This window comes from Stomoxys calcitrans, chromosome 3, assembly GCF_963082655.1.
Source record: "Stomoxys calcitrans chromosome 3, idStoCalc2.1, whole genome shotgun sequence".
Classification (NCBI taxonomy): Eukaryota; Metazoa; Arthropoda; class Insecta; order Diptera; family Muscidae; genus Stomoxys; species Stomoxys calcitrans.
Genome location: NC_081554.1, coordinates 17,564,173 through 17,575,359, shown reverse-complemented (window position 1 = coordinate 17,575,359; position 11,187 = coordinate 17,564,173). Strand labels below are relative to the sequence as shown.

At 35.7% G+C, this 11,187-nt stretch overlaps 1 protein-coding gene across 3 annotated transcripts in view; it reads left to right on the top strand.

Moving 5' to 3' along the window:
* LOC106087239 (uncharacterized) overlaps positions 1-11,187 on the top strand; it is a 234,670-nt gene that overhangs the window by 32,329 nt on the left and 191,154 nt on the right. Inside the window, exon 1 of one of the 3 annotated variants that reach the window (XM_059364578.1) lies at positions 4,283-4,998. The exons of the other annotated variants lie outside the window; for them this stretch is intronic. The gene's annotated coding sequence lies outside the window, so the exon portion shown is untranslated. Of the gene's footprint in view, positions 1-4,282; positions 4,999-11,187 lie in introns of those variants that run through there. 3 annotated transcript variants of the gene reach the window in all.

Below are 11,187 nucleotides of genomic sequence, written 5' to 3'. Positions count from 1 at the left end.
CTTGTTATTGATGTAGGTCATTGGAGATTGCAAAAGGATCATATGACAGGATACTCGTACGCAACGGTATTAGGGAACAGTGAGGTTGATCGAGTGCCCACCATTATGGAATATATGGTTAAGGGATACTTGAGGAGCTTTCAAGCATTTAAGTCATCAGAACCTGATGGAATACTTCCTGGGTAACTGTAAAGACTAGAGGCCCTTCTGGTCGATATATTCACAGTGCGCCTGGGACTTGTATATACTCTGAAGGCCTTTACTGGAGGCAATTTATGCGGCATCAAAGGCCTATAGCCCTAAAAGACTCAAGTCCTTTCTATTTAAGACAATGGAGCGTATATTGGATACGATAATAGAGAGTAGGACATCAAGCGAATTATTCCGATACAAGCAGCATGCTTTATCAAGGGAAGGCCAATGGAGACAGCCCTGCACGAGGATGTGCATAAGATAGAATAATCCTTTAATGCCAAGATGTACACGTAGCAATATGAGGACCCAGGATTAAATTAGCCTTAAACCAGAAATGGATGGACTAGGTTCTTAGAGATTAGATAAACCATATGCTAATGAACAGATGGACAAATTATGGGTCCCATTACATAAAGTTAAGGGAGAAAATGACACAGGGCACTCAATTGCCGGATTTTTAAAGCCACTCCTATTGGTGACCGTCATAAAGAACCTAATACGGATTCTGACTGAGAAGAGATTTGAACCCGCACACGATGTTTTAATGCTTCAAAGGGGTTTGGATCAGAATCTGCTATGCAGAAGATGGAGATGGCATGCAACTGGGCTAGACCTATGGGTCTGAGTGTTAGCATAGAGAAGACTGAAATTTACCTTTCCATGAGGAAGAAGGCCCAATTTGACGAGCCACGTCCTTTTCCAACAGAACGACAATATTAAATACTAAGGAGTAATATTGGACAGGAAACTGAACTGAAAATGTCACATTCACGAGCATGGAGAAAATTCTTACACATGTTGGCCACTTTTTAGCGGGCCGCATGCTTCAAATGGTGCCTGAATCCAAGGATAGTCCATTAGAACTACAGGAGCGTGATTAGACCAATACTAACTAAAGCTTCAGTAGTTTGATGAACTGCGATGAAAAAAAAGTGCAACATTAAGACAATACAACATATTCAGAGAAAATGTTGTCATGGCATAGACGAGGCGATGAGAACCTGGCGTACTATGGCACTGGAGATTATTAAGATATCCGACCAATAGAGATGCAAATTTGTTCATGAACGTTAAGAAACAGGGACAAACTTCTCAAATATCAATGAGTGCTACCCGATGAAAGTTTTAGGTCAAGGATGAGGGGCCTTCTTTTAATAGCCAAGTCCGAACGGTGGGCGTTCAGCGTCATAGGCAGACATGCAAACCCCTGCGCTACGGCGACCCCGAAATAGACATGGCAAAATATCGATGGCACTATCGTTATTTAGTGTTTATCTGAATATCGATTGATATTTTTCCTATCGATACTATTGGCAAAGTCAAGTTTTTTTTTCCAAAATTGAACAAAAATAAGTGTTTCGACATTGAATGTCTCCTTTAAGAGGCATAAAGCCTATAGAGGGCGGTATTTTCATACGATTGGGCTGATCTTTTGTACATGCCTTCCAACTGACTTTATAAAATTTGGCTTTATTAGGTCTGTGTATTGAAATTGCTTCTATATAAATCGATCTCCTGATTTTACTTTTTATTTCCGTTTGAATAGAAATATCGATGGGAGAATAGCCAGAGAATAGGAACAGGTGCATGGATTGCAAGAGATTTCGGATTGGATACCTGAGAGAGTCCGCTCTAACTTGTCTTCTAAAAAATCGATAAATACCGATTTTTACTTATCAAATACTTACTTTATGTTAAAAATCGATAAATACCAATTTTGTTTTTGTCAAAAGTCGAAAAAGCTTATTTTTTGTAAAAAAAAGATAAATTCCTTTTTTTAGTAAAAATCGATATATACCGGTTCTTTTGTAAAAAAGTACATGCCATTTCATCCCTTCTTCAGCAGTATTTTTCGATGAATTACCCAGTCAATCATCAATGTTATGAGCTATTGCTCATAACTTCGAAGAAAGCTGTCAATAATAATTTTGAACACTTTTTGATTTCCATACAGCTCCGCTATTTGCGGAGAGACTGTATAAGTTTTATTGTTGTTGCGTATATGCAGCCAACATCGTCGTACGCCACGTATCATCTTTGTTTCTTTGGTTTTTGTTGATCTGTTTCTTTCATTGAAGCAAAAATTAAATTTTGCTATAATGTAAAGCATTTTGTATATTGACGAAATAATTTTGGTAAAAAATCCATACATATTTTTATCAAAAGGCGATAGATAGCAAAAGAGTGTATGAATACCAATTTTTGTAAATGTGGTAAAAAACGGAATTTCTTGTAAAAAATCGATATATACCGATTTTTTTTCAAAAATTTATTTATATACAGAATTGTCGTATAAAGTAGATTTTTGTGAATAAGCCGGTAAATACCGATTAAAAAAAACGATTAAGAATTGAAATTTTTCTTTTTACAAATCGATAAAAAATGATTTGTTGTAACAAGCCAAAAAACAGTTTATTGTAAAAAAATCGATAAACGCCGATTTTTTGGTAAGGTAATCGATAAATAAAGACTTTTTATAAAAACCGATAACTTCTTGTAAAAATCGAAAAAAATAGTTTATGGTAAAAAATCGATAAATTCCGTGTTTTTGTAAAAAATCGATTAATACAGACTTTCTCTACAAATCGATAAATATCGATTTTTTGTATGAAAAGAAAAAATTTTATAATTTTTTTTTGACGCATGAACCCCGATTCCCTTGCATGATTTAGATGACATCGCATTTTTTTGATTATTTTAAGTCATAGTCATTTTTTAACGAACAAATTTAAGAAAAAAAATTAAGTAATATTTTAAATTTTTGAAAAAAGTAAAAAAATTTTTATGATTTCTTAAGCCACTATCTTTTTACGGCAAAAAATTATATTCATAATATTTTATGACGTTCAGCGGAAATGCCTTTGAGATAAATTCTTACATCTAGTTAAAAGTAGTAGGACTACCGCCATACATGTATTTTTTAAATATAGGTTAGGTTAGGTAAAAGTGGCAGTCCTTTGCAGACTCACTTAGACAATTTTAAGTACATTGTGATATTGCAGTAGCGACAGACCAAGGCTTCTGGCGGGAAACGAAACCATAAAATCCACAAGCTACTTAAACGGTTTCCAGAAATCTCACTCCCAAGAATTTTCAGAGAATAATTTTTTATTTGGATTGATGAGGTTTATAAACATTATTGACTTTTGACAAACCAATTTTTGTCCCAAAATGACTTTATCTGAGAAGACAAATTTTATGAAACTAGTTTCAATCGTTCACTTTATGCCAGTCGAAACTGCATTGGGATACCTCTTTCCTAACTTGACTGCTTTATGGGTATTTTTCTACCCATTCGAGACTTTTACATCGTTCAATCCAAGTTTTTTGGGCCTTTCTCTTGCGAAGAGTTCATGCTCTGGCTTGTTACTGAAATGATGTAGATCGAGCCATATGGAGTTTAAATCACTCTCTTATATTTCAGCACGGTCTGTGTCTATTGCGCTAATGAGGATTTGACTATCCGTGGGTACATTTTCGCACACTTTCGCAGACAATGGTCTTCCCCCATTCCTACGCTATTGTTTGGAAACCATTCTCTTATATTTTTACTCCCTCTCAATTATTTTAACTTTCATTCATTTGTATGAGTATAAGAGAGTTTTTCTGCCCTAAATGTCTAAGTTTGTCTCTCTCTCTCTCTCTCTTTCCTACTCTATGACTGTTTGACATTTTCCCTTCAAGCAATAAACTCCCACAAAAGCTTTTGTTCTGCCCCCATTTTCCTTTGGTACAGTACGTGGGCGTCATGTTGCGTGCTGTCTAAGAAAAGCTTTTCTTATCCTGTTAACTTTTGAAAGCTCTTGGCCAACATTCCAATCGTTCAAACGAATACCTTATGAATGAGTTAACTGCGAAGCAACTCAAAAACGAAGCTACCTCCTGTTGCTTCGTTAGTCAAGCAACTTGTTGTTGCCTCTTCGTGTGTTCTAAAGGGAGAGCTTTTGTGGAACTTCCAAGCATTGGAAAGGCTAATCGTTTGTGGACACTGTGTGTGTGTGTGTCTGTGTGTGAGGCTAGCGAAGATGGTTTTTGGGTTTCGTTGCTGGCACTACCTGATGCTTGAAATCAGTTCAACCTGGTGAGCACAGACTGCATGTGGTGTAGAGCGGTTAAATAGGAGTGCCCCAGCAACCAAAGTATCCACTTTCTTCTTCTTTCTTTCTTCAACAAATTCCTTCCCATTACTTCTCGCAAACCCAGAAATTACCTCGAGAACGACTTCTTCGGCAACCATTAGACATCTACAGCATCCTATTAACGGCCAGTAACCAATCAACCATTGGAGCAACATCAACAAACAAAATTCTTCCAAGATAACAAAGGCAGTGAAGGCATCAACAGAGGCTAACGATATTCAACGAAGCCAAAGATTGTTGTGCTTGTGTGTGTGTTAGTAAGGGAATTGCGGAGCTGTGATTCGTTAACACCCAACTCCCAATAAGTCATACATCGGTGTAAGGACTTAGTTAAAGGAGCCTTAGTGTTTGTGTCTATGTGAGATTTGCAGATAGAGTTTAGTGTGTGCCAATCTCTAAGAGGACTAGACACAGTGTCAATTGTGCGTGTGACCCTTAGTGACAATTCATACGAGATTACCCAGCAAGCAATCAAGTCGCGCTGACAAAGTCCCCACCATCTTTACTTTCCTGAATATCCCAACAGCATTACTCTCCATTACTAAACGACCTTTAGCCAGTCCGTTAGTCATTCGTTGTCCATTAGCATATGGCAACGTCAAGTGATGTCAATATGAGCAGCCGCCTCCATCTGTGTCCCACACGTATTCATCATCATTGCAGGGTAAGTGTTACATGTAAATGATGTGCTGCACATCTTTTCATTTTGTGTGATTTGGTAAGATTTGTTTTTTGAACTTGCTAGTCTTTAGTCCCAAATGGGTTATTCGTTTTCTTCCATATTGTATAATGGCTGTGTCATTTCTATGTAAGCCACAGCTGGGACAGCTGCTACAGTCATTTATCTGTAATTAATTTCTCTATCTATTGATAACCTGCAGAGGCCCATGCAAAGAATCCAAGGTAGTTGATTATCTACCTTTCACCTGTGTTTTTTGTTGCTTCTTTTTTTTGCTTCCGTTGAAAAAGTGAACCATATGGATGAATGTTGCCTAGTGAACATGTGTCCATATGGGACAAGGGATTGAAAATCGATTTTCAAATTGATATTAGAAAATAATTTGAGAAAAGTGGAAAAAAGAGAAATATGAAATTGTGCTAAATGGAAATTGTGATAAAAGAGATATTATATTGTCTGAATTTTCATTTGTAAAGCAGTATTTTTTTAGTTTTATAAACATTACTGCATATTTTTAGGGGCATGGACATTTCTTTAAAAATTTTATTGTATTTTAGTATATGTTCCTTATAGTTTATGAAGCATAACTAATTCATAGCTAATTTCAAGCAACGGAGTCTTTTAAATGTTTGGCCCATATATTTCCAAGACTTAAATGTCTAAAATTTGTTACCATTTTGCCATTTGGAACATATCGGGTTTTTTTTTAAGTAAAACAACTCATATAATTCATGTTATGGTCATGAATTTTTATAAAATAGAGAGACTAACAAGCCTATTCATTATTAGCAAGTCTTTTCCTTAAAAAACACCCCCTTACTTTATGTTAAATATTCTTAGAAGATGCTAGCCTATAAGTATACCCCAAAAATTTTCAAGTCATCTAAAAATCAGCTTTTAACAAAAGTTCTAGTTCACGTATTCTTACAACGAAAGATTTTGTTTGCTTTATAACTGGAAATCTTGCCAGTTGCTATAAACTCGAGTTGAAAAATCGGAAGATCGGATTATAGGAAACTATATCAGATTATAAGCCGATTCAGACTATACTTGGTATAGATTTTGGCAGTTATAGAACTCATTTAAAAAATAAATCGGTCAAGTTTTTGGGCCCTCTAGCGTCTCATCGATTAGCCTCTCATCCGTCTATTAGCCTAGCAAGTATTCCTATGAAGATGGATCGCTGGATTCGACTCCTGGTGGCTACATTCAAAAAATTGTCAGCAGTGGCTATCCTCTTATGCTGGCGACATTTGTAGCCATTTGCAGCCATGGAAAAAAACATCTCTCGACATGTCTTTCGGCCTTGGGTTTAAAAATAAGATTCTTTATCATTGAGATTAAACATGAATCGGACATCACCCATTGATATTTGAGACATTTACCCCTGTTCCTTGATGAAATCGTATGAAAATTAAAAAATTTTACCTTCCAATCGGACTCTCTATATGATATCTTGAGCCCTTAAAAGACGTATCCTTTTGTCATATTTTCCTGTTTTTTTATGACAAATTCTTTTATGACCTCCAACATTTACGCTAAAGGCAAACATTTTAGAATTTTTAAAGTTTTTGCATATTTTTAAGGAGCGTGCACAAACATTTTCAACAACTATAACCTCCGTGGTGCAGAACTAAGCATGTTCGCCCATGGCGCTAAACGCCTGGGTTCAAATCCTGTGGAGAAAATCCAAACAACATTTCAGCAGTGGTTATAACCGCAGACGACATTTGTGAGGTAATGAAAGGCAATGAAAAGTATGCCCCTTTTAATTGAGCTTTAATTATAAATGAGAGGTACAGTAGACAGCAGTTATAAGAAAGTTCAAAAAACTCCAACTTTTAATACAGATTTATTGCATATAAGAAACTAGTTTCCTATACAGATTTATTGCATATAAGAAACTAGTTTCTTATACAGATACATTCGGATATAAGAATATTTTTTGTACGAGTAATATTTAAACAGCATAAGCACGTAGGGTTCGAATAGATGTGTGAAAGTTTCATCACTGCACTACGAATATCCACATGCCAACCAGTCCAGCCAGTAAACAGTTGGCATCATCATCTGGATCAGTATCTAACTTTAAAAGCCAATTTTGACTCTGCAGTTCCATTTTACGCAAAATTCTATGAAAAGTAATTATTAATGCATTGTGCTCTCAAATACTGATTACTGAACTAGTATTAGGTACTGCTGATAGGTGTCAGTTTAAAAAATGATCGTGCTTCTTGCTTGCGGGAAAGAATTTGCACCACCAAAAATTCACATGCCACTGATAGATTCGCAAGTCCAGCTTCGCGTACCCCAGCTGGCAAATTTCTTTTGTTATTTTTTCTTTGAACTAATTTTAGAAAATTTTTTATGTATATCTCATTAAAATTTTTTTTAAAAGTGATTTCTATAATTTTTTAATTTTATTTAATTGAGAAACTTATTGCTGTGCATTAATGCTTATTGCGATGTTCAATCATAAACAAAGTGATGTTGGTAGGCTAGAGGATGCGTGGAAGACTTCCAAACATAAGAAGAGGAGTTCAAATCTCCTCGTCGACCGATGATAAAACTTAAAAAGTGTTTAAGTAGAAAGAAATAAAAATAAAAAAATATTTTTTCAAACATTAGCAGAAGTACTAGTTCCAGGGTGAACTGGTTACTCCAATGACAAACCCTCTGGCCTTCACCGCCAAATCGTCTGCCCTTTCATTTCCCCCTACTCCGTTATAGCCCGGCACTCAAACGATGCGGTTTTGCCATCCTCAGAGAAGGCGTTTAACCTAAGGAAAGCAAAAACTTCTCCCCAAAAAGGTATCGCTCAGCGGCATGCCACTCGGACTTGGCTATAAAAAAGAGACCCATATCATGGAGCTTAAACTTGATGTTCGATATAATTTTAATAATCGAAAATTTTTTCTTAAAACAAAACATTTTGCACAATTTTCTTTATTTTTTAAATTTCTTTTGAAACTAAATTTTATATAATTTGAGCTTCTAGAGGTCGCAATTCCTATTCGATTTGGCTGAAATTTTGCATGACGTATTTTATTCTTACTTTCAACAACTGTCACTTAAGGTTCAAATCGGTTCATAACCTGATATAGCTGCCATATAAACCGATCTGGGATCTTGACTTCTTGAGCCTCTAGAGGTCGCAATTATTATCCGATTTGCCTGAAATTTTGTATGACGGATCATCTCATGACCATCAACATATGTGTTTATTGTGGTCTGAATCAGTCTATAGCCCGATACAGCTCCCATATAAATCGATCTCTCTATTTTAGTTCTTGAGCCCGCAAAGGGCGCAATTCTTATTCGAATTGGCTGACATTTTACACAGGTCTCCAAAATATAATTAAATTGTGGTCCAAACCGGACCATATCTTGATATTGCTCTAATAGCAGAGCAAATCTTTTCTTATATCCTTTTTTGCCTAAGAAGAGATGCCGGGAAAAGAACTCGACAACCAGAAGATACATACTTTACAAGGTCGGAAATCAGTAGGTCGATTTGTTGCAAACAAAATGACGATATGTTAAGTGATACCAATTTTCAATGGTGGGTCATTAGTGCGTATGATTGTTATTAATTTTGGAAATACTCTAAAGAAATCGCTTCAAATCTTATAAATATTGATTGTTTTAAAACTATATACCACATTTCAGTAGTTCATCAGCAGGCAAATATTTCGTGAATAAAATTATGACAATTCATTAAAATGCCATAGAGCATTTTAATAAACTTCGTCCGTCCGTCTGTGAGAAATTGAAAAGTATTCAAACAAAAATATTTTAGAATTTATTGTCTTTGGATCTTAAAGCTAATAAATTTATACCCACCATCATAGGATAGGGGTATACTAATCTAGTCATTCCGTTTGTAACACCACAAAATATTGATCTAGGACCCCATAAATTATATATATTCTTGATCGTCTCGACATTCTAAGTCGATCTAGCCATGTCCCTCTGTCGAAATCACGATAGCGGTCGAATGCGTAAAAATAGCCTCTTGAAATTTTGCACAGATACTTAATATAGATGTTGATCATTGGGGATTGCAAATGGGCCATATCGGTTCAGATTAAGATATAGCTTTCATATAAACCGATCTCCCGAATATACTTCTTCAGCCCCTCGAAACAGCAACTTTTATCCGATTTGGCTGAAACTGTTCTGAGTTACGGTCTAAATCGGTCTATAACCTGATATAATTCCCATATAAACCGATCTCCAGATTTGACTTCACGAGCCCTTACAAGCCGCAATTTTTGTTCGATTTGGCTGAAATTTTGCATGTGGTGTTCTGTTGTGACTTCCAACAACTGTAATAAGTACGGTTCAAGTCGGTCTATAACCTGATATAGTTCCCACATAAACCGATCTCCAGATTTGACTTCTCCGTCCGCCTGTCGTTCAAAATGATAATTCATAATGAATTTGAAGAATTGCGAACAGATTTGCAAACCAAGTTTTTAATCAGATTTGTGACAAAATCGACTACATTTTTGTGTCATTGTCCAACTTTTAGTCAAAAGGTATAGGAACTTTGAAAACAAAAGGAACAAAAAGTATTTTTGTCTGCCGAACCTGCCAGTCGCTATGCTGTAGGTCAATATGGCCTAAGTACAATAAGCACTTGCAGTGATATTCAATGTTAAAGTGCACAAAAAAGAGATTGGCAATGTTGATGTTCTTAGCATTGGTGATTAGTTTGTATCGGAAAAGTGTAGAGTATGGCTTACTTAGGGAGCTTACTGCGCTAAGAAGAGCTAGAGGACTTATTGAACCTGTTTCAAAACAAAAGCGTGCTATACACCGTACTCAATAGTCGTTGGGTATGTAGAGCTGCTTTATCAATTTGACAAAGGTGTTGATAAAGATACGTGGCGCATCAGAAATCGCAATCCACCGTGCCGGTCAAAGTGTTTTTGAAAACGGCGCACAATTGCCTAGCTTTTATAAGTTCTTTGCTACGCTATTCTTTGAATATAAAGCATTGAATATGATTTCGAGCTGCAATATGTTTGAAAAATTTTAGAACTTTTTGTCTTAAAAGGTATTTTCAAGTGTTGTCTTTGTGGAAGAATTTTGGCGTTTAGACGTTTCAAATTGGCTTCTAGTTAGTTTTATAAATGGGACATTTAGTGAATTCGTTTAAAGCGAATTATAAATACGTAACTTTTTCTTATCCCGTTTTGGGTTTTACCCAAACATACTTACATACTGAGTTGACTGTAACAGATCGTTTTATCCATTGGCTGAACTCAAAATCGATGTTCAATCTCCTCACTATTATGAAAAACCTCTTCATCTCTCAAGAACTCAGCATGTGTTCTCTTGTATCATTCTTGCTGACACCTATGTATCCTGTAATCTCTTCCATCAGTTTTTCTAAGACTTTACACTACAAGCGGTATCCTTGTCTGCAATCTGCTTTGGTATTATAATGGCCTGCATCTGTTACCAGATCTCCTTCTTTGTTTTCTCCGAAAGCTTGTTTCAAAGCCATTGGTTTAAAGCCTAATCCTTTGATAGAATTTCTTGACTTCATTCTGGCTACTGAACATCTCGATTTGCTATTTATGGGTTTTTTTCCTACCCATTTGGTGCCAAGGAGTTATAACTTTTTCTGCCTCGATTTAGTCCCTCATTGCAAGCCAATTACCCCTAAGTTAAACAAAAATATGTGAATTTACAATTTTTCAATATTAGAGAGACCTCTTGGTCCCTTAATAGATGTTGCCGATGTTTTTCCACACACATGGCCTCATGTACAAACACCCACTCACACATGTAATTGATGTAACTGCATTTTAATTTTTACAACAAATAGAATAATTTTATTACACACCAGAGCGTACTTTTTAAGGATATCCTTTTGATAACAACAAATAAAATAGTATATGCTAAAGTTCTTCTATATAGGGATCTGAATTTGTGCAAGTGTGCGCATTTGTGTGGGTGTATGTGTGAGAAAAAGTGTATGTTTTTTCCGATTTTTAATTGGAAAAATGTATCTCTGTCGGTTTGTTTTCCGTTTTACATGTTGTCACTTTGTGTTGTTGTAACAAGTGTTATTGCATTTTGTTTTCTCTGTTGTTACTATTTTTGTTATTGTTGTGAAACAATAACAATTGTTTGTTATCGGTGTTATTATCATTGCCGTTG